Source organism: Rhinolophus sinicus, linkage group LG05, assembly GCF_036562045.2.
Source record: "Rhinolophus sinicus isolate RSC01 linkage group LG05, ASM3656204v1, whole genome shotgun sequence".
Lineage (NCBI taxonomy): Eukaryota > Metazoa > Chordata > Mammalia > Chiroptera > Rhinolophidae > Rhinolophus > Rhinolophus sinicus.
The window spans coordinates 110789271-110810682 of record NC_133755.1 but is presented as its reverse complement, the minus strand read 5'-3'; positions in this window follow the sequence as shown (position 1 = coordinate 110810682).

Genomic DNA, 21412 nt, shown 5'->3' with positions numbered 1-21412 from the left:
GATGAATTTTAAAGAAATAATAGGGAATAAAAAAAGCAAGTAATAGAAGAACCCATATGGTATGATTATCCATTTATGTCAAGTTCAAAATCATATATAGCTAAACATTACATTATTGGTAAAGGGCAAAATTATAAAGAAAAGCAAGGGAATGATTAACACAAAACTGAGGTCATCTCAGAAGAATGGTTGGGGAATGTGACTTGAAAGAGGCACACAGGGGAATTGTAAGGTGCTCCTTCTAGCCTACTCTTAAGATGGTTGATATGTATACATTGCACATATATGTACAATACACTTGTGTATATATTTCACAATTTTTATAAAATGAACCTACAAGTGGAAACATGCAAGAGTACAGTTTGTGATTTCTGCTACCAAACAACAACCTTGATGATGGAAACAGATGGAGACTGTTCTCCTTCCTATTCAAATTTTTACATTTGAGGAAAAAATCCTATGGGTTTGATGTAGGTTCTTCTGTTTATATTCTGCTTTTTAAGAAGTAATAATTATAAAGTTTCCTTCTTCTAGAAAACTTTATACTCTCTCATACTAATTTCTAAATATGTCCAGGAGGACAACCTGTATAAAGTGAGTCAGTAATTCTGTCAGTATTTATTTTACAGGCAGTGTGAAACCAATGGTACTTCCCAAATTAAAACTTGACTTGGGGCTCAAGTTCATACACTGCAGACCAACTATTTTTCCTTTTTCTTCTCTCTCTCTCTCTCTCTCTCTCTCTCTCTCTCTCTCTCTCTGTCTCTCTCTGTCTCTCTCTGTCTCTGTCTCTCTCCCCTTTAGATGTAAATAATATCAGGTGGAAAAAGACTGGAGAGCTTGATCCTTGTACATTTGAGAATTGCCTCATGCGATGGAAACTCATAGGATGTTGAAAAGAGGAAGAAATCCTTAAAAGGTTCTCATTCTACTTCCTCAGACGTCTACCATAGAGCCTAGCTCTCCTTTTAATCTAGTACCTGACATACTACAGTAATTAAGCTTGGCCCTTTGAGTCAGGGAGACCTGGATTCAGATTCCACCTCTTCACTTACTAACAGACCACCTTGGGCTAATTAAATTACTTAACCTCTCAGAATACTAAAATGTAAATCTATGAAGTGGCGATAATTATAGTTCTTATTGTACAGGGTTTGTATAAGAGTTAAATGGGGTTATACACATATAGTATTTGACACAATGGTTGGCTCTCACGAAGTGCTTGGCAGCCGTTTATTATTATGACTAAAAAATTTGATTTGTCATCAATTTTGAAGCTGATATTGGTTCTTAAATGTTCTATAAACCAAATAACAAACTGTTCACACTGTCCTAATTACAGAAAAGGACTTTCCCACATTTCTTTCTAGAATCTTATTATATGTTACATACAATAAAATCAGATACATCTTGAGTTCAATTGTTGCTCTACCATTTGGTAGCTTGTTATCTTTTCTGAACTTCAGTTTCTTTCATTATATAATATGTATAGAAAGATTATGTGAAAATTACATGAGATGATTACATAAGAGAATGCCTAGGGCACTATACATACACATATATTTTCTTCTTTTTAAATATTTCTTCATAAATCATTCTTCAATCATAGTCAAAAGAAGGAAGAAAATTAAATTCTGGTTCCAGAGATGAGAGAAACTCTCAGGGCACAGTTGTAGTATTAACACTAGAGAAAGGAACTGGAAATCTACAAAGCACAATAAAAATATTCACAATATTATTATTTCTAGTCTGATGTGTGGCCTCGCACACTATTTTAATCTTTTATTTATCAAATATTCTTGTCAGTTTAATGAATGATATTTTCTTGAGGCCAAATAATTTATATTAAAATGAAAGCCTATAGGAAAAGGAGATTTCTTTTCTGGTTAATGTTGCTTTACTACAATGTACACCATAATTACTCCTATCGATTCAAGCAGTGATTTAATTTCATCCCTAAAATGGAAATAAGTTAGACCACAACAGAGTGTTTGACATATACATATATATGTGTATATGTCAAATATATACATATATATGTGTGTGTGTGTATATATATGTATGTATATATATATATACATATATATATGGAAATGTATCTTAGTTGTTATATTTAAGATACACAAATGACAATCCTTCCGTGGTGCATGTTGACAGAGTGTATGCTACATATTTTAAAATCAAATACCGATACCTGGCTATATCTGCAAAAACAAGGAATACTGAGATCCTATTATTGTCATATAAACAAATTCTTTTTATTGAAGCATCTTTGATTGCAAAGATTCATGAAATCATAGCATGCCAGTGAGGGGAGAAATCTTAGAAATTATAGGACCCAAGCCCTGATTTTTTAAGTGAGTAAGCTGAAACCCCAAAAAGCACAACTTGTGCAAGTTATACAATAAGCTGGTCAAAGGGTCCAGACTGTATTGGGGACCTGACACTCTGCCTCTGTGGCTTCCAACAAGCTCTGAGGCCCATGGCAGCAGTTATGCCATGAAGTCTTTCCAGCGGTTGGTCTTTACACCAGAACTTCTCTTTTTGAATTAAGAGCAAGGGATGGATGAAAATAGTAAGATAGATATCAAACATCAAATTAGTGGCAAATCTTGAACTGGCCCCAGGTATGATTTTTGTCCCCTAATTTAATGCCAGTAAACTAATGAATTTGGTAGGAGAACTACCATCTCCTGCCACAATTCTAGTCATGTTTCTAAATATTTGTGGGTTGGGAAAATAGGGGGAAATGAATGAAATGGATCAATTGTAGGGCACTGGAGTTTTGAGATAAGAAAGAGTTCATTTAACTAAGAAGAAGCTGTAAAATTAACACCTATTGTATTACAAAAACCTATTGAGTACCTGTTAGGTGAAAGGTAGGTGCTATACTGAGTATTTAGAATAAAATAATGAATAAGAAAACAGTATATTTAATTAGCACAATACTGTATTTAATTAAAGGAATTTAATAGCTCATGTGATACAAGTAAAGAAGGGGAGCTAGCTTTCAGCATTAATCTTTTTCTCTAAGAATTTAGGTGATACTTTCAGGACTCTTTCTCTTTTTCCCTCCATCTCTTATTTCAGCTTCTCTTGGTAAGTTTGCCTCATTACCTCAGGTTTATCTATACACAGGTTTGGCTATACACATATTAATAACATCTGAGTCAAGAAGAAAGGAAGGACTTCTGTCTCATCAGATTCATATGTAAAATTTACAGCAAAGTATTCTGATTGGCTCTATTGGGTCACATAGCCCAAGTTTGAGCCAATCACAGAAGCCAAAGTATTATGATTTATGCATATCCAACATGAGTGGGCAGAAAATATCAAGAAGACCAATCCCTGTCAAGGCAAATAATTTGAGTGGGAAAAATAGTTTTAAAAAGGAATCGAAGGAGAATATATTTTAATGTGAATACTAGGAATGCAAAAACACAGAAGGAACAAATTGTCCCTACATTCCAAGTCTACATTCAAAGAACTCATTACTAAGTAAAGACAAACAGATGGTGGCAACACAATGCGATAGGTGTCATGGTAGTAAGTGCATAAAAAGTGTCAGCCATGCAAGAATAAAGCAGCCACTAATTTTTCCAGGAATACAGGAAATGTTAGTAAGATCTAATATGGTTCTTAAAAGATGCGCATGATTTTTGTCCACAAAAGAAATTGGGAGAGAATGGGAAAACATATTCCAGGGGCAGGCAAAAGGCAATGACGAACTTATCTTGCCTTAAGAATAACTGTTTAACAGTCAAATCCATACAGACAGAGAGTACATTAGTGGTTGCCATGGGAAGTGACAGATAATGATTAGAGGGTTTCTTTTTGGAGCGCTGAAAATGTTCTGGAATTATATAGTAGTGATGGTTACACACCTTTCCGATTATGCTAAAGATCTGATTTATATTTTTAAAGGACAAATTTTATGGCATGTTAATTTTATCTCAATAAAATAATATAAAACGAATAACTGTTCAGCTTCAGTGGAATTTTGAAAGGTTAAGGAAGAGTCATGAACGGGAATACAAAAAAGGTAATTTGGACCAGCTTTGAAAGGCTTAGTAACTTATGCCAGGGAGTTTGGCTTTCACCCTTTTGGCTAGGCCCAGGATTATTAGGGTGGCACAAAATAAATTTAGGGGGCACCAAAAAAACCCAGTAATCAAGATAAATAACATTTTCATGCATTGTTTTAAAAAAGAAATGGAAATTAATGTAAAAATCCATAGTAAATATAAAATTGTAAATGAAGACAGGATCATTGGCAGTGGGGAATTAAAGCTTTGGCAGAGCCATGACTAATCGTACTAAGGCTCTGGAAAGATAAGTTTGTTTGGTGATGACAGAGATTGGATTTAGGGGGAAAAGTCTGAGGCAGAGTGATTCTTACCGGACTACTAGAATGTCCCAGTAAGCTATAAGGCGGTCCTAAGGAGCATGGCTATGTGGAAGAGAGCGGCAATTGGTGCAGATACTCCGAGTTCCTCTGTGCCCTCCTCCATCTCCTGCCCGGCCCGAGGACAGGTCATCAGGTCATCTTTGCTATCATTGCCTGCTTTTTGTTTACGGCAGTGTCTGTGATCATCTTATAAAAGGCATCATGTCTCTCTATTCCTTATTCCTGTGGCAGGGCATTTTAAAGTAACTCAATAAAAATGTGATTAATAAATGAATAATGAATGGATGGATGGGTGAAAAATTTATTACCAGTTAAGCTGTGTGTGGGGGTGTGGGGATAGGTGGTTGTTGGCTATGAAGAGTGAGCAGCTGAACATGATAATCAGGTGCATAGCTAGATAGAATAGACAGTTAGTAGTACCATGCTGGCGACATTACATAGGAGGAAATTTAGGTTGGTATCTGATGAATTTGATGTCATAGTAAATGGCTAAATACAATGGTACAAAATGCATAGGCTTTTGATGGAAAAGATTGTACCCCAAGAATCTGTAAATAGTCCAGTTGTTACTGATGCATGTATTGGTGTGGAGATCATAATCAGATAGCTATGGACCAGAAAGAGTGCCGATGATGTATTTTTTAACCAATATGTGTGTATGGGTATATATATATATACCCCCCCACACACACACACACACACAGGGTGCCGAAAAAAGTATACACATTTTAAGAAAGGAAATTTGTATTAAAATTGTAATACTTTATACCAATAACAAGTTACGTTTGACTTCTGCAATTACAAGAGGTGCTATAGTGGTTGCCATCAGCATTCAGACACTTCTGACTATGGCGAACTAGTGCTTGAGCAATGTTGACCAAAGTGTACACTTGTACACATTTTTTTTGCCCCCCCCCGCATATATATTATTTGGTGATGTATTCCAACCAACCAAGACCTGATACCAACTGTAAGCTCAATAGTGCGAAATTCACAGAACATGAAAATAAACTATGAACATTTTGCCCACACCCACCAAAACCTGTAAAAATACAGAAAAGAGAGAAAAAAATATTAAAAACTAAAGATAAATGTTAAAGATAATTTATTAATGTAAAATAGTAGTAATAAAAGTGATATTCTGTATTTGAAATAATTGCATGAAGAAAGACTACAAATTAAAGATGTAGGAAGGATAAATAAAAATGTTTTAAACATATTTGTTTCACATATTCAAAAGACATTTTATTTAGAGAAAAAGAGTTTAAAGCTACTTCTAAAAAATGCAAGGTTAAATATCAGCAAAATGAGAAATAAAATATATAGCTTTCAGAACTGCAGGAAAGACCACAGCAAAGGAACAAAAAAGAATAGTCCATATATCAAAAGCACAAAGATAAAGAATTCTCTGGAAGCAAAACAAAACTAAAACAAAAATCCCAACCCAGGTATCTTAGAACCAAATGATAGAAAGAAGTTTTAATATTTGTTTTAATAAAAATGTGAAAGGGGTGGTGGTGGAAGAGGGGGTAGGCGGTCAAATATATGGTGATGGAAGGAGAACTGACTCTGGGTGGTGAACAAACAATGCATATACAAATTATATATTATAGAATTGTACATTAAAACCTATATAATTTTACTAACTAAGGATATCCCAATACATTTACTAAAAAATTAAAAAAGATAAATGTAAATTGGTTAAATATCTCTAATAAAGAAACAAACAACAACAGAAAAACCCCAAAGAACCACTCATAGTGAGTCAAAAACTATAGCCACTGATATAGGCTACGCATATAAAATACACAAAAAGTGATATTAAAAGAGAATATAAAGATAGTGGTAAATAAAGAGAAAGCAAGAAAGCAACAGTTAACATCAGACAAAAAATAATGCAGGATAAAAAATGTTAACTGTGGGACTGAAGTGATTATGTTATCTTGATGAAAAGTCCAAATCACTATGTAGATGTAATTTTAATGAAGATTAATGAATTGAATGAATATGTCACATTGAGATATATAAACAAATAAAACACTAAGTAATAAAAGTAAAAAATAATGATCAACACCGAATAAACACTAAATAAAAACGTTTCTAAAAATATAGAACTGGAGACATTTTTAACGTATTTCCCTTAATCTTTGACAAATTAATGTGGCAAAAAAACAACAACCAAGCATCTAAGTTATATAGAATCTAAATAGTATAATTAATAAAGTAGATTTAAAAGATCTATATTGAACTTCATAACATATAGAAAATGCAGCTTATTTTCCAGTGTCCTCAGAATTTTAAAAATTGTTAGTCTGGAAAGGAATCTTAGTAAATTCCAAAGAAGAACCCAGCCTGCAGCATGAGGTGGGGACTAAGGTGGCTACTCCCTGGAACCAGTATTAAATCAGAGCCTGGGAACAGAGCAAGGCCGGAAATTGTGCCCTCACCTCTGCTCTGGCACCTCAACAGAAGGGGACATTCTACTTTATCCCTCCACTCATTGATCAAAATGTCTCTTTCACATAGAAAATTATAGAATTCAGTCTGCAAAACATCCAGGGAAGCACCTGCTCTCACCATTGTAAAACAAAGAGAAAATAGAGTGGAAGAGATCAATTTTTAAAGGCACGCTTTTTTTTATCCCCTTTAGCAAACAGCATCATTAACATTTTTCAGTCCCAAACCCACAATTCTAATCTTATCTGTGGCACTTTTCTCCCAAATCACTGCTCTTATGTTAAAATGAGGAGATTTCCGTTTTCTCCCTACCTCCACACAAATCCCTATGTGTCTTGCACTGTTTATCTGTGATACTGTCTAAACTCACACAGAAGATAAGAATTGCCACTAGAGAAGCAGAGGATCCTAGACCTAGCATGGGAATACAAGTGGGGCTAAAGCCTGGTTTTAAAGGATGAGCAAGAGATAATTCAGTATTGAGGATTTTATCTACAATATAGCAGGTAAAGAAGCTGTGCATGTATAACAAATAGAGACTAAGTTCCTAGAAAATGTGTCCTGTAGTCAGAATAGTAATAACAATACCTAACTTTTCAGGGATGTCATAAAGAGTGGAGAAAGTATACAATGAGCCGTTAGCAGAAGGTCTATTATATAGCAGGTGCTCAAGAAACACAATTATTACCAATATCAGTAGTGTTGGCATCAGACAGAGAAGTCTGTCAAACCAAAATCACTTTGATATAGTGGCTCTTATGTAAATACCTTGCACATATAGTTCCTCAAACTCAGTGGGATGGCAGTAGAAGAGGGGTGGCAGTATTTCTATCCCTGCTTTTAAAGCCCAAAAAACTAAGATTTGGAAAATTTAAGTGACTTGTACAAATAACACAGGCCCTTTTATTCCAAATCCAGTGTGTTCTTTGCTTATAACAAGCTGGCTGTCATCATTATAAAGACCTGCTGAGCATGTGCCTTATATTGCTTCTATATTTGCTGGAACAAACACTCACTTGCACTGTCTGCCACTTTTAATTGATTAGTTGAAGAGATTTTGCAGTGACTCTTTTCTAATATCTTGTATTTCCTTTTTCCACAAAGAGGTAATTTAATTCTCAGCCATCAACACTGTGTTGGACATTGTGCTAAAACGGGAGAATTTAGGTGTTATTTTGGAGTTTACAATGCAATAGAATGAGGGGTAATTTTTAAAATCTCCACTCTATATGCTGTATTTCTAAAATAAAACTGATCCACCTTATCTGTACTTTTACATTTCATATAATGCTCCCAATAAATACAGAATCTTCCTCTCTATTCACCAGACTTGCAACTTCACTTTTGCAAGTGTTAGGTACAAATGATGTCCTCAGTACTTTTCACTGATTGCCAACCTCCAGCACTCATTTCATCTCCTATTATTGCTTTCTTTTTCATCTTTATTGCATTTTAGGTGATGATTGCCAATTTTCTAACATTGCTAAAAATATTACTGGTTCACACAATAAAATTCTGACTTTAAGTGAAGGCCCTAACCAAGCATATGAGTGAAAAATGGAGACTTTGAGGGAGTACACTTGGAGAAAATTTAACCCACAGCTAAAAGGCAATTGCTAAATTACAGTATGTTGCTTGTTCAATTACTGGAAACAGCCATAACAACTACAGCCAGACCGCATAATAATGGTAGAATCAACCCAAGGAAAGTTGTAGATGTGAAAACCAGGTCTATCAGATTAAACCAACCCAATTAGTTAAGAACAACTTAATTGTTTCAGCAAAAGGAAAATACTTCTTTTTTCAATACTTGGAAAAGAAGGAGCTGTATGCAAGGATGGAGGGTAGCAAGAAAAGGCTGGATGAATCTTGGAGCAGCTGCTCCAACTCAATGAATTGAAGGAATAAATTAGGGCAATCACATCCAAATCAGATAAAGCCACAAAGCTCAGGTAGAGAATCAGCTAATGGCTATGCCAAGGAAGCAATAATATGATGCTGGCCCCAAAGCAACAGCTGTCCTTGAAGACAGCATGTTCTGATTCTGTAATGCCAGCTCTACCGCACAGAGGGATTGTTTAGACATTTGGGGGCTTAAGTCCTGATGCACAAAGCTGGTCCTTTGACTTAAAAGGAAAAGATGAATCCTAGTGACGTATATTAAAATATGCTCAAATTGGTTCATCCTCAGGGCTCTAGAAGCCCAGGCGAGACTCTGCGTCATGTCAGAGGACTGCGAATGGCTCCCTCTGAGCTCTGTGTCTCTTTTCACAGCAGTAGCGGTTTGATTTGCTCATTTGATTTGTGCTGTGATGCCAGTAAATACCACAAGCTGCCATGGAAGCCTGAAACCATTTAGACTGGTTCTGTTTTCTTGATCTGTAGGGAGTAGAGAATAAAAACAGACACCTCAAAAGGTTGTTTCTTTCTCCTCTTCTGTTTTATGTTGGTGGCGGGGGTGGGGGCTGTAAATAGAGTAAAGATTGTTAATTGATCATTATCCTCACAGAGCGATCCCAGTTCTGTCAGAGAAATGCCTTGAACAGGGCACTGGAAACACTAGGTATGTGTCTTGGAATGGATTTAAAGTACCAGATTAGAAGACTGAACCTGGAAACATCCCATGGCTGTGCCAGTTGCATGCTAGAGGGACAGTAAAGTCCTTAGAATTGGTTAAAGTAGACCCTTCAAGTCAGAGGGTTAGCTATGCCATCTCACATTTTCAAATATGTGTCACCGTCTTCTTTGTCTTAGACTATTTTCTGTTCTGGTTCATTTAAGGTAGCCGTTTGTCCTCCTCCCCTCTCCCAAAGAACTATTCTCGTTATTTTCTAAGGTAGTTCTTTAGCTACCATGCATTTAGCCACTGCCTCACTCACTATAAATAGTTCCGTTATACATGCCTGCCAGAAAGAAATGCAAACAGGCACACGTTCCGTAACTCACTTTATTTTCTCAAGCCTTGCAGGGAATACAGGCCTACACTATATCCTTTCATGTATTATTTTACTGGCTCACCCATATTTTTCCGCACGGTTTAAAATCACATACTTTCAGCTACCTGAGTGAGAATTCTGGCATTTCTGTCACACAAACCAAAACCTTGTAAAGAAAACTTTTGCTCTCTTGTCAGATAGCTATGATTTTTAAGAAAAACTCCTTGGCTTAAAAAAAGAAAAGTGACTCTTGATTTCTTGTTGCAGGAATGCTGTAAACTTGAGCACAGCTAGCTTTTTCTGTCAAGGGACAGATAGTAAATATTTTGCCTCTGTGAGTCATAGGGTCTCTGTTTCAAGTGCTCAAGGCTGGCCTTGTAGCTTAAAAGCAGCCACATAAATGAATGGGCATGACTATATTCCCATCATGCTTTACTTATGGACACTGAAATTTGAAATTCATATTTTTACATGCCATGAAATATTATTCTTCCTTTGATTTTTTTTCCCCCCCAACCATTTAGAAAAGGTAAAAACCATTTTTAGCTAGTAGGCATCACATAAAGAGGCAGTGAGCCAAATTGGGTCCATGAGCTGTGGTTTGCTGGCCTCTGCTATAATTTTTCTTTTTCTATGAGAGAAAGCTCATGCTATACAAAGGCATTAGAAATACAACATTGTAGATATATAGATATAGATATATAGATATAGATATAGATATATATACATATATATGATATATGTATCATATACATATGTATTTATTTCCTATGAGAAAAAGCTGTAAGAACACCAACTAAACCCTGAAGACTAACAGCAAAATGTCAAGAGACAACATTTAATTCTTTCAATCTCTTGAGCTATATGAATGCCTCGTGAATATTGCCTGAATTAATCATTAGGCAACATTTATGGGTTATAACAAGTGACTATTATGGTAAAGAGGTTTTGGAATTAAACTTCCTGAAGTTATGTACAGCCCTGATAATTCAGTAAGAAGGCAAAAATGTCCCTGTCCAGAAATCAGCTACTCTCCTTTCCTGCATCCCCACTTTCAGCGGTGTAGATTTTAGGTGAAGAGAGCCTTTATTTTACTGACAGTATCTTCCTTCTGACTCAGCGGTATCATGAAGCCATCAGGGAGAGTGAGTAGCTCAACATAAGATTGATAGCTTGATTGCAGCATGACTCGTCTAATTGTTCCTGTGAATAATAACATGCATTTCATTTGCATTCTTTTCAGCTGGTCTCACAGTATCATGGCCAACAGACATATTTCTAGATTCCAAGAGCTAACAGTTTTGAAAATATTTCCAGACTGCTACAATATGGTTCAAGATAATAGTATCTAAAGGCAAGTCCATACAGAATCATACAAACACAATTCCTGAATTCATGATTGTTAGTGGTATAGAAACAACGAGACTATTTGGAGACAAAACTCCTTACAGCAAGGCAATTTGTTTCTGTATGGGGTTCAATCAACATTCCTCCTTGCTTTCTTCCCAGGAACCAAAGAAATTGATATTTGATCTTGGGCTAAGCAGGAACCAGTACACACATCCTATTGAAAATCATTATTGTTGGATGTCATCTGACAATCCCAATAGGCTATGTATGCTTGGTATATATCACTTGCTTTTAATATTGGGAGAAAAAATGGTTATATATTTCTCCTCTCCCATTTTCTCTACTTTAAATTTATCAGTTACTTTTTAAGCTCATAGGTTTTATATTTTCCTTAAAACGCAAAACTGATCATACTATTTCTCTGCTCCAAAAACTCAACATCCAATTGTTTAAACGAGAATAAAGTTCAAACATCTTAGCCAGTTGCTTAAGTGTCTTAATAATTTGATTATCCCAGTTAACTACCTTTCTGACTACTTTCACAGTAGTCAGTCCTTACCGTACTTTCACATCTCACTGCATCCAAGCCTTTGTCTACCTAGTTACCTCAGGGCTGTCTACAGAACACTTCCTCTTCATAGCTGTCTGTTAGTGCAGCAGTCATCTTTCAACGCCTAAGTCAAAAGTTAACTCTTCTAAGAATTCTTCTCAAAAACTCAGAGATATGCTCTTCCTCCCTTAGGTAATCGTGGTTATTCACAGATTGCCTTGGAATTGAATTATATATGTATATTTATGTGTACGTGTATGTGTATACATATATATGTACATGTATATGAGGTCTGGCAATTAAGTTCACGAACTTGTTGCAAAAATGTTGCTAATGTTTTTTGATATCAGAGGGATTATTCATTATGAATTTGTACCAACTGGACAAACACTTAATCAAGTTTACTATTTGGAAGTGGTTAAAAGGCTGCATGAAAAAGTTAGACGACCTGAGTTTTTCGCCAACAATTCATGGCTCTTGCATCACGACAATGTACCAGCTCACACAGCACTGTCTGCGAGGCAGTTTTTAGCCAATAAAGAAATAACTGTATTGGAACACCCTCTCTACTCACCTGATCTGGCCCCCAATGATTTCTTTCTTTATCCACAGCTAAAGGAAATATTGAAAGGAAAACATTTTGAGGACATTCAGGACATCAAAGGTAATGCAATGACAGCTCTGATGGCCATTCCAGAAAAAGAGTTCCAAAATTTCTTTGAAGGGTGGACTAGGTGCTGGTATCTGGCCATAGCTTCCCAAGGGGAGTACTTCAAAGGTGATTGTAGTGATATTCAGCAATGAGGTATGTAGCACTTTTTCTAGGATGAGTTCGCAAACTTAATTGTCAGGCCGCATATGCATCTGTATATGTTTATCTATGTCTATATTTATATCTAGCTCCCTTTTCTTCAAGGCTATAAGATCACGAAGAATAGATATTTTTTCAGCTTTCATAGCATCTGGTATGATGCTTTGAATACGTAAGAGCAGAGGGCCATGATTTCTAGAGTAGGCCTTTGGGAGGATCCACCATTTGAGAATCCATTGTCATCACTGAAGGATTTAGGTCTTCATTTAAAACCAGGCATTATCAGAAACTGCTGAGAAATTCACAGTGCCTTGTAAGTAGCTTTAACTAAACCAAGAATCTTGTTGGGGTCAGACAGGCTGGGTATAAAATTAAAACAAAAGAGAACAAAACCCCCAAACCCTGTAATTTCACAATTTCCAGCAATTTTCTATGTACAAGAGCTAGAGACTGGAAATCTCTTTTGCTTCAGACATATTATTTTAGATAAAAGATTGCAACTAAAAAAAATGGTGTAAAGGGGATTGTGTTGCTTTGTTTTGTTAAGACAAAGGTACTGGGAAAGCCTATAGCTGACAGAGAAGATTGCGGTGATTTTGTGGCTCTGGGAAGTAAAACCTTTCTTTAGAGGGAAATGAATGGCATCAGAGAGAAATTTTTGAGGGAATTAACTCTGAGCTGATGGGAAAGATAGATAGTGGGAGAGCACATCATTCTCCACACTCTTCACAGAACCCAGATTACTCTAACAACCCAAACACTGGCAGCTTTGGAAACTTCTAGAGATAGGACCTGGATACTTATAATGGTTGTGGGGGCAGAGCCCCAGAAAGAAGTTTCCAGGCTCTCAGCCTCACATGGACAGGTGCTGGCTCAGGTAGTAAATGGCTATCAATGTGATTGGATGGCCATCAGCTGTGGCTGGTTGGCCGTCAGCTGTAACCAGTGAGCCATTGGCCACTAATATAACTGCTGTGGCTACGCTAGCAGAGAGAGAGAAGGAGAAGAGAGAGAGAATGGGGGCTAGCAAGAAGATGGCGGCTGGGCTGGCAAGTGTGGATGGCGGTTTGCAGACAGTGTGGATCCAGCCTCCAGTGAGAGTATAGTGCCGCCAGAGAGAATATAGTGGTATGACTCCCCTACCTATGGCTCCGTGGGTGTTCCTTTTTGGCCTCACCATATCCTGCGTTCTTATGTGGGGAGTGGGAGCAGAGGCCCCCGCAGGCTTCCCCGCATGACAATGGTGTTCTCACAATGGGCACAGTGAACAACATCTGTGAGTTTCCATGGAAATTCAAGGCCAAACACAATGGACAAGTGGGAGCTGGTGATAAAGAACAAGATGGAAGACATTGAACATGGGCTGCAGCTGACAGACTAGTTTTGGTTTCACGTCCAGCCTCCTTTTGGAGACTCTGACAATTAATTGTTGGACCCTCTGAAGATGCTGACACATCAGCGAGAACATTTGGATCTTAAAAATTGATGTGACAGCAATTTTGTAGACACAGGCCAGAACATACAGTTATTTAATAAGTTTGATTTAATAAAATTTTGTCAACTTTGATTTGAATTCTGGGTGATTAGGATGGTCATTCTGGTGTAATTGCCTCATAGGAGCAGCTCTCCCACCACCATCCTAACACAGACTATTGAGACATCTACCAGACCATAGTTGTTTTAGCCAAATATGCAGATCCATTCAAGAACATAAACTTTGGCCATTTTCACATTTTTGAAAGTAAACATTATTCCCTACTTAATCACTTCATCTTAAAGTTTGCACAAAGTGTTCTTAGTACTAGGAAGAAAAGTACTGTAGTGATATGTGAGTTGATACCCTGCCCCCATACCACCCACAAACACAACTGGTTTGTGTGTGCTTGAGTCTGTGAGTGAGTGTGTGTTTGACCAGGAGCACAGCTGCCTCTCATTGGCTACCTCAAGGCAGGACCTGTAATTCGGAGGAACAAAGCATTCATTTAGTTCATGGCACAGGATTGAGTGGGTGGGCAGCACAGAAATACCCCAAGTTGCCAAGGAGGTGAGGCCAAAAGCTTAGTTCCCCACCTTCAACATCATATTTGTGTCTTGAAGTTTTGGTCACATTAGATCCATTAGAATTTTAATTCAATTTCAATTATTTAAGAATTCTGCATAAATATTTACATGCACGTGCACGCACATGTGCACACACACACCCACACACACACTCTCAAGACACATATGTTGGTGATACAGTGTTTTGTTGTATAGGAGAAGAGACAATTAAGAAATACAGCTGATTCCCAAGGCTCCTAAATGCCTTTTCATGCCCATTTCCCTGCTACTAGGCATCTGATGATAAGAAAAAGAAATCTCTCAGCTAGACCTATCAGTTCTTTCCAATATGCTTTGATTTCCATTTTAGTTAGAGTCAGTGTAGGCTGTGTATATGTCTTTACTCTAATTTTCTTTTCTTGTTTTTATGTTAGCCATGCTTCTTAGGGAAATTGTGTATATTATTATTATTATTATTATTATTATTATTATCTTTTTGACAGAATATTCTCACACTGTAAATATTCTCTTCACATTTTAGGAACACAGTTTTAATCCAGTTACATTGCTGTATTCTCTTTGGACATTAAAAGAAAAGACTAGTTTGGGAGGAATGATAGGAAAGAAGCATAAGAACAACGCTGATTTTTATAATTTTCAGTCTGTTTTTTTTTTCTAAATGTCAAAAATAGCATTTTTACTTTAAGGGGCAGGTAAGAAGAGAGGAAACTGTTACTTTCCCTAATGGGCTGCTTAATACATAAGAACTTTCTTCCAATAAAGGACAAAAGCAGCTTTAGGGCTGCAGTGGTGGGTGAGGTTGTCTAAATGACCTTTCGCAGGACCCTGCAGTGTTTGCCCCTCTGGTGGGTTGCCTTCCTAAACAGCACGAGGCCTGTTGTAAGTGTTAGAGCAGCAACATTCCTTCTCCTTCTTTCCGGGGCCAGATATTTCTGGATGAGATCATTTAGTAAACAGAATTTATCAATTGGGTGTTGGGTCCCACCACTTTCCAAATGTTAATTTGGATGACAGGCTGTGATGAGCACAGTGGCATTTTCAGTGTGGGTCATTTTTGTCCCCTAAGTCTCAAGCTGCTACTAGAAATGTGCTTACATGGAGTGCTGACACATGAAGATGGAGAGAAATGCCAGGAAATCCTTTGACTTTCTCCCTTATGAGCAGATGATTTGAAGGTGGGGGAGACTGGATACCCGGCATTCTCACCGTCTTCTTGTGGCCCTCCTGCAGTGCTCTTTGCCTTGACCTGCAGCTTCCGGAGACCCAGGCTGAAGAGCTCCTCGGTCATTCTTGGCTTGGCTCCCATAAGTCAGTTTGAAGGCACAGTTAAGACTGATGCTAGAACTAGCAAAAGACAATGAATAAAGATAGGGGAGATAAGCAAGATTTCCCCGATATCTAGTTGTATGTTTGTTGGTACATGTTCTTATAGGTAGAGCCATGCATATAAACGGAGGCCTTCACAGAGGATTTCACCTATGATTGTAATTTGGATTTAGACGTAGTAGTAAACAGAAAAATGTGTTAGAGATGATAGTTTATTGTATCAAAGATGGGAGAAGCATGTATTGATTTTAAAGGTCAAAATGGGAGAGAGAAAATGATAGGAGTGGAGAAAAACAATCACCTTGCTAACAGCGAGATAGAGTAAACCACTTGATTGGGAAGATAGAGAAACGCTCTTAGGGGATGCAGGAAAGTGTGAATTAAACTCTGAAAGTTGCACTTGATAAGGAAAGAGAAGCACTTCTCTATATTTAACCAACTATTTTATTCAGAGTGACTGCACCAAGTAATAAAACATTACTGCTGAGTGACATTACAGACACTGTTAGCCACTGCTTTGCCCCTTCTGCTGGGCATTGGTTTCAATTGCTTCAGTGGCTGTTTTGGAGATTTGGGTTTCACATTCGTTTGTAAATTCACAGTTATTGCTGTGTTGTGAAAGTCCCACAGACTAATAACTAGTTTTCCAAGTGAGTTCCATGCTTCTGACAAAATTCATATTTTGTGTTTCATCATGTTACCACAGATTCATGTTTGATAGAGAAAGATGTTTTCAACAAGCCTCGTTAGGCCACGTTGTCTGAACAGTGTGATTTTCATGGGAAAACTTCTGAAGCTTGAAAAACTATTCTAAAAGGAAAGATAATATGTGTAATTTAGGTAAACTCTACTCCAAGTGGAAACATAATCCTTTTATCTTATTTGTGAAGAGGGAGCATATGATAGGAATTGATTTCATGGTTTTCCATGGGGGTTCAAAACAGAAAAATAAGCACTCAACGTTCATTAGGATAATTATCTGGTGATATTGATAATGATGCTTATTTAGCAGATGAAAATAGAGTTTCAGACCTGCAAATGTTAAGAGTTAGAATGCTAAAGCATTAGAGTTAAAAGAGAACTTGGGGGCAACTTAACCCCAGTGAAGCCCAGGGAAGTCATTTGGTGCTCAAGGTCACACAGCAAGTAGAACAGCCCAGACTCATTGAATATATGATTAGAGCAAGCTGTTCAAAGATAAGGTGTACAGATAATGAATTAGCAAGACCTTTGCCTATTTTTTTTTTTTCTCCCACCGATTTGATCTAACTTGAATGGAGTGGGCAGGAAGTATTCAGACAAGATAAGTGAAGAGCTATGCATGTTGCTAGATCTATTAGTGGTGTCTGTATGGTTTGTTTGGTGTGAACAGAATTGAAAGCAGTGTCTAAACTGAAACCTTTAATTCCCTATCCATTTGCAAAAATTAGTAGTTAACTATATAACTACTTCTGGAAGATCATATTTTCCAAAGATGACAGTAACAATAGCTCTCATTCCACATGTTCTTGCCACTCTTCTGATCCAGAGGTGAATCGATTTCCCCACCTGCTCGACTCCTCACCCTCAATCCATTCTCCTTCTACCTGGGTGTTCCTTTGTGACTGTTTGGTGAAGCGATGCTATGTAACATCAGGGGCTAAGTCATATAAGGCAGTATAGCATCTATGTTGGACTACTTGCCTTGGCTTCAAGTCGTCATGCCATGAGGGAAACCCAGGCTATTAGAGAGGCCACTTATAGGTGTTCTGGCTAGAAATCCCAGCTGAGATTCCAGCCAACAGCCCAGTAAGTGAGAAAGCCTTTGAGAAGACTCTGGCTGCTACCACCCTCTGACTGCATCTGTGTAAGTGACCCTGGACAAGAGTTGCCTTGCTGAGACCAGTTCCCCTACCAAACAATGAGAGATAAAAACAAATGATTGCTGTTATTTTAAATGATTAAGGTTTTGAGGTGGTTTGTTTCAATAGATAAGGAGAATGCTACTCCCCCAAATGAGGGGGAAGGTAAAAATAAAGTTATTATTATCCTTTAAAAGGAAAATAAATTTGGAATCAGACTCACATTTTACCATAAAGATACAAATTGATTTCAAATGGAACTAACAGCAAAGCTCACATGGTTCTAGCAAAACTCACCGATAAGAGAATATATAATGGGGGGGGTGTCAATGTTTTCTAGTTAAAATGCTAAGTTATATAAACTCAAACATTACTGTGCACACATCTATGTGTTTGCTTAAAAAAGAGGCAGGGTGACCTTATGCATCTTTTTCACCTCTAACTTCTGTCATTCTATCTTCACTGTGTGGGTGTTCAGTTTGCTGAAAAAGCCAGATTTTAGAACAGCTTTCTTTCAGAAATGATGTTTTTAAAGTTAAGGAAAAAAGCTTGCCACATTGTGGAAGTGGCAGCTATAAAAATAGGTATAAAAATAAATTGAAAATTCATAACAATTGTGCTGCAAATTGAACTTGATTAAAAAGTAAAATTAACTAAGTGGGCTTTTGATTAAATGAGTAAGCCAAGCTACTTACAATATGATAATATGTTGGAAATGGCTAGAGATATTGCAAAATTAGTGAAGAAAGTCCCATGTGTACGTTGCTAGGTTTGAGCTTGCATAAATATAAGAATTTTACAAAGTATGATCTTATAGTACAAGGCAGTGACCTGAGAGCTGGGTTAATTCCTAGCTCTAATAGAAAGCACACTCAAAATTATGCTTAGAAACTTCAGAGGCATGGAAACCACGATATACCAAAAAAGCTTTGTGCTGGTAGAAAGATACGAAGGTAGCAAGCCAAGGGATTTGGACCAGGTTGTATAAGATGAAATTACGTTCTTTTCCTCTCCTCACGTCCCACCCCCGCTGGCCTCAGACACATATCAACAACATACGTTTTAAAGAGCAAAAGTGACTTCATGTTCCTCACTTACATCTGCACAGATGGCAACAACAATTCATCAGTTTCCGAGCCATTCATCAGCACTTTCTAAGCAAAGGTTGGAAAACTTCATTGGACTGAAGTTCTACTAAGGCTAAGGATTTCACTGAAATTACTCTATTAAGAGGGGCTTTTTGCTCAGTTAGCATCTACTCAGCATGATGTTAAGCACTTTGGGAAGATACGGAGGTCTAAAGCTTATGAGCAGCTACCTCTTACCTAATAGAGGAGACAGAATTAATGAAAAAATAATGAGTTCTGAAAAAGTCCAAGTAGTATTAATGGGAAGAATGAGATAAGTGGGGTTTGAAATATGGGTGAAAAATAAACAGAGAGGCAGTCATTTCTGACAAGTGTCTTGCTCTACGTCTGGTATCTAGTTGGTGCTCAAGAAATATTTATGGAAAATAATGAACAATCAAGGCAAAACACCTGAAAAGAGGGCCTACAACAGTACTGCAGCTTAACTAGAGATGTGCGGGCAAAGTTGGATGTCACAACGTGATCAAGGAGGCCTGGGAAAGAGGGTGATACATTCATTGTTTTGTGGTAGAAAAAATGGAAATCAATAAAGCTGCCTGATACTCAAGAGAGATTACTCTGACGGCAGAATGTGAGAGGGAACTCAAGTGAGAAAGAGAAACTCAAGTGAGGTAGCATCAATTTCGATTCTTCCCTGTCCTGGCAGGCTTGTTTGTACTACGTGCTCCGCAGAAGTCAAACAACCTCAAGTTAGATACGTGTGTCATAGGGAGGCGAGGTTGCTGCAAGTATGTTACGAAGCGCAGCTGAAATTAACTTGGTGGAGATTCTAAGAATATGGATGAGGATTTCTGAGACACGGGCAAGTCAGTTTGAGCTAAGATTTCTAGAAGAAGAAAGCTTATGAGAAAGTATGCAAAATAAAGCCTTAGAACTCAAAGGATGGACCACATTGAAGTTATTGTTGAATAACTATAAGAAGCATACCCTCTGAAAAGTACAGCAACCATATTGGACTTTTCTCGGTGATCACTTCTTTAGCATAGGGAATAAAATCAATAATGTAGTAATAACACTGCATAGTGCTAGGTGGGTACTGTTAGATAACTATGATGTACACCTGAAACTAATATAATATTGTATGTTAGCTGTATATTAATAAAAAATCTTAAAATATTAAAAAAAGAAGTATACCCTCTGTATGTCATGATGTTTACAAAGAACTATGTTTTCTTATCACAAAAGTACCATACTCCTGGCTTTAGTTAAGACAGGCAAAACATATTTTACTTAGACAAACTTTAGAATAGTTATCACACTAAAAGTTTTGTATCTCTGCTGATCCACTAAGTGTTTGGTATTGGGGATGAGAACTTATGTCTGTCATTTTACTGGAAAAGCTGCAAGGTTCTGCGACTTTAGGCAAGTTTTATAACCTCTCCATGCCTCCATTTTTCTCATCTGAAAATGGGGATAGAATTAGAAGCTTCTATATAGGGTTATAATGAGACTAAACATTATTAGTTATATGTGAAGTGCTTGGAATAGTATTTAGCTCAGAGACAGTTATGAATAAATATTGGCTATTATTATTACTGTGATGGTACTGTATTGTCTTTTTATTTCTTTTTGCCTAAAGAAGAAACAAATTATTACTACCCTTTTTTTTTTTCTATGCTAGAATGTTAGAGAGAGACAACTTGGTGGCTTATTCTAAGTAACACAATGGCTTATTTTATGGCATTCAACAAGTACTCCCTTCTTAAATCCTTCTGGTAAAAAGAACCATAGTTTTTTCTGGAATAAAGCTCAAAAAAATACACTTACTGAGTTGAACGAAAAAGAATCGTAAATAAATTAGTTGCATTTTGCTTTTCCTGTTTGAGAAAAGCTGAAAAATTATTTTCCTTTCTATTTGAAAGGATATCTAAAAGGAACCAGACCACACAATGACACAGAGATGTCTGTACCTGAAGTAAAACGAATCACAGTGGAAAAGGATAATGTCTGACAGGAGGCTTAGGATACTGTTTTCATTATCCAGTTATTTTCTGTGTAAAAGCCACTTGTGTCTTGGAGTGGACCCTGTCATCTGAAAAGCACTTCATCTTGTTATATTGCCAAAGATTTAAATGGAAATTGTTGCTTTTGGGAAACGGCCATAAAGAGAGACTTGGCTGCATTTAAAAGCCTCGATCCATTTGCCTCCTAATACCAGGAAGTCCCTCCCCCTGTGTTACAGGTTCTGCTTTCTCCAGAAGCTAATACTAATCTAATAATCACAGAAATAATTAAATCTCCAAAGCGTGCACACATGTGTGTATACAGTATGTAGTCACACGTAGGACTAATCACATGTAACTCTCAACAGCAACCTTGCAATGTTTGTATGATTTTCTAATTTCACAGATGGGAAAACTGAGGCTACAAGAGTGAAGTCCCTTGTGCAAGGTCACACAGTCACCAAGGGAAGGGATAGGAATAGTCATTTCCACTCAGCTTCTTTGTTTCCACCTCTCGAATATCACTACCATCCTCAGTGTATATTGTTCAAGCCCTTTCATTCAATATTAATAGAAAACAA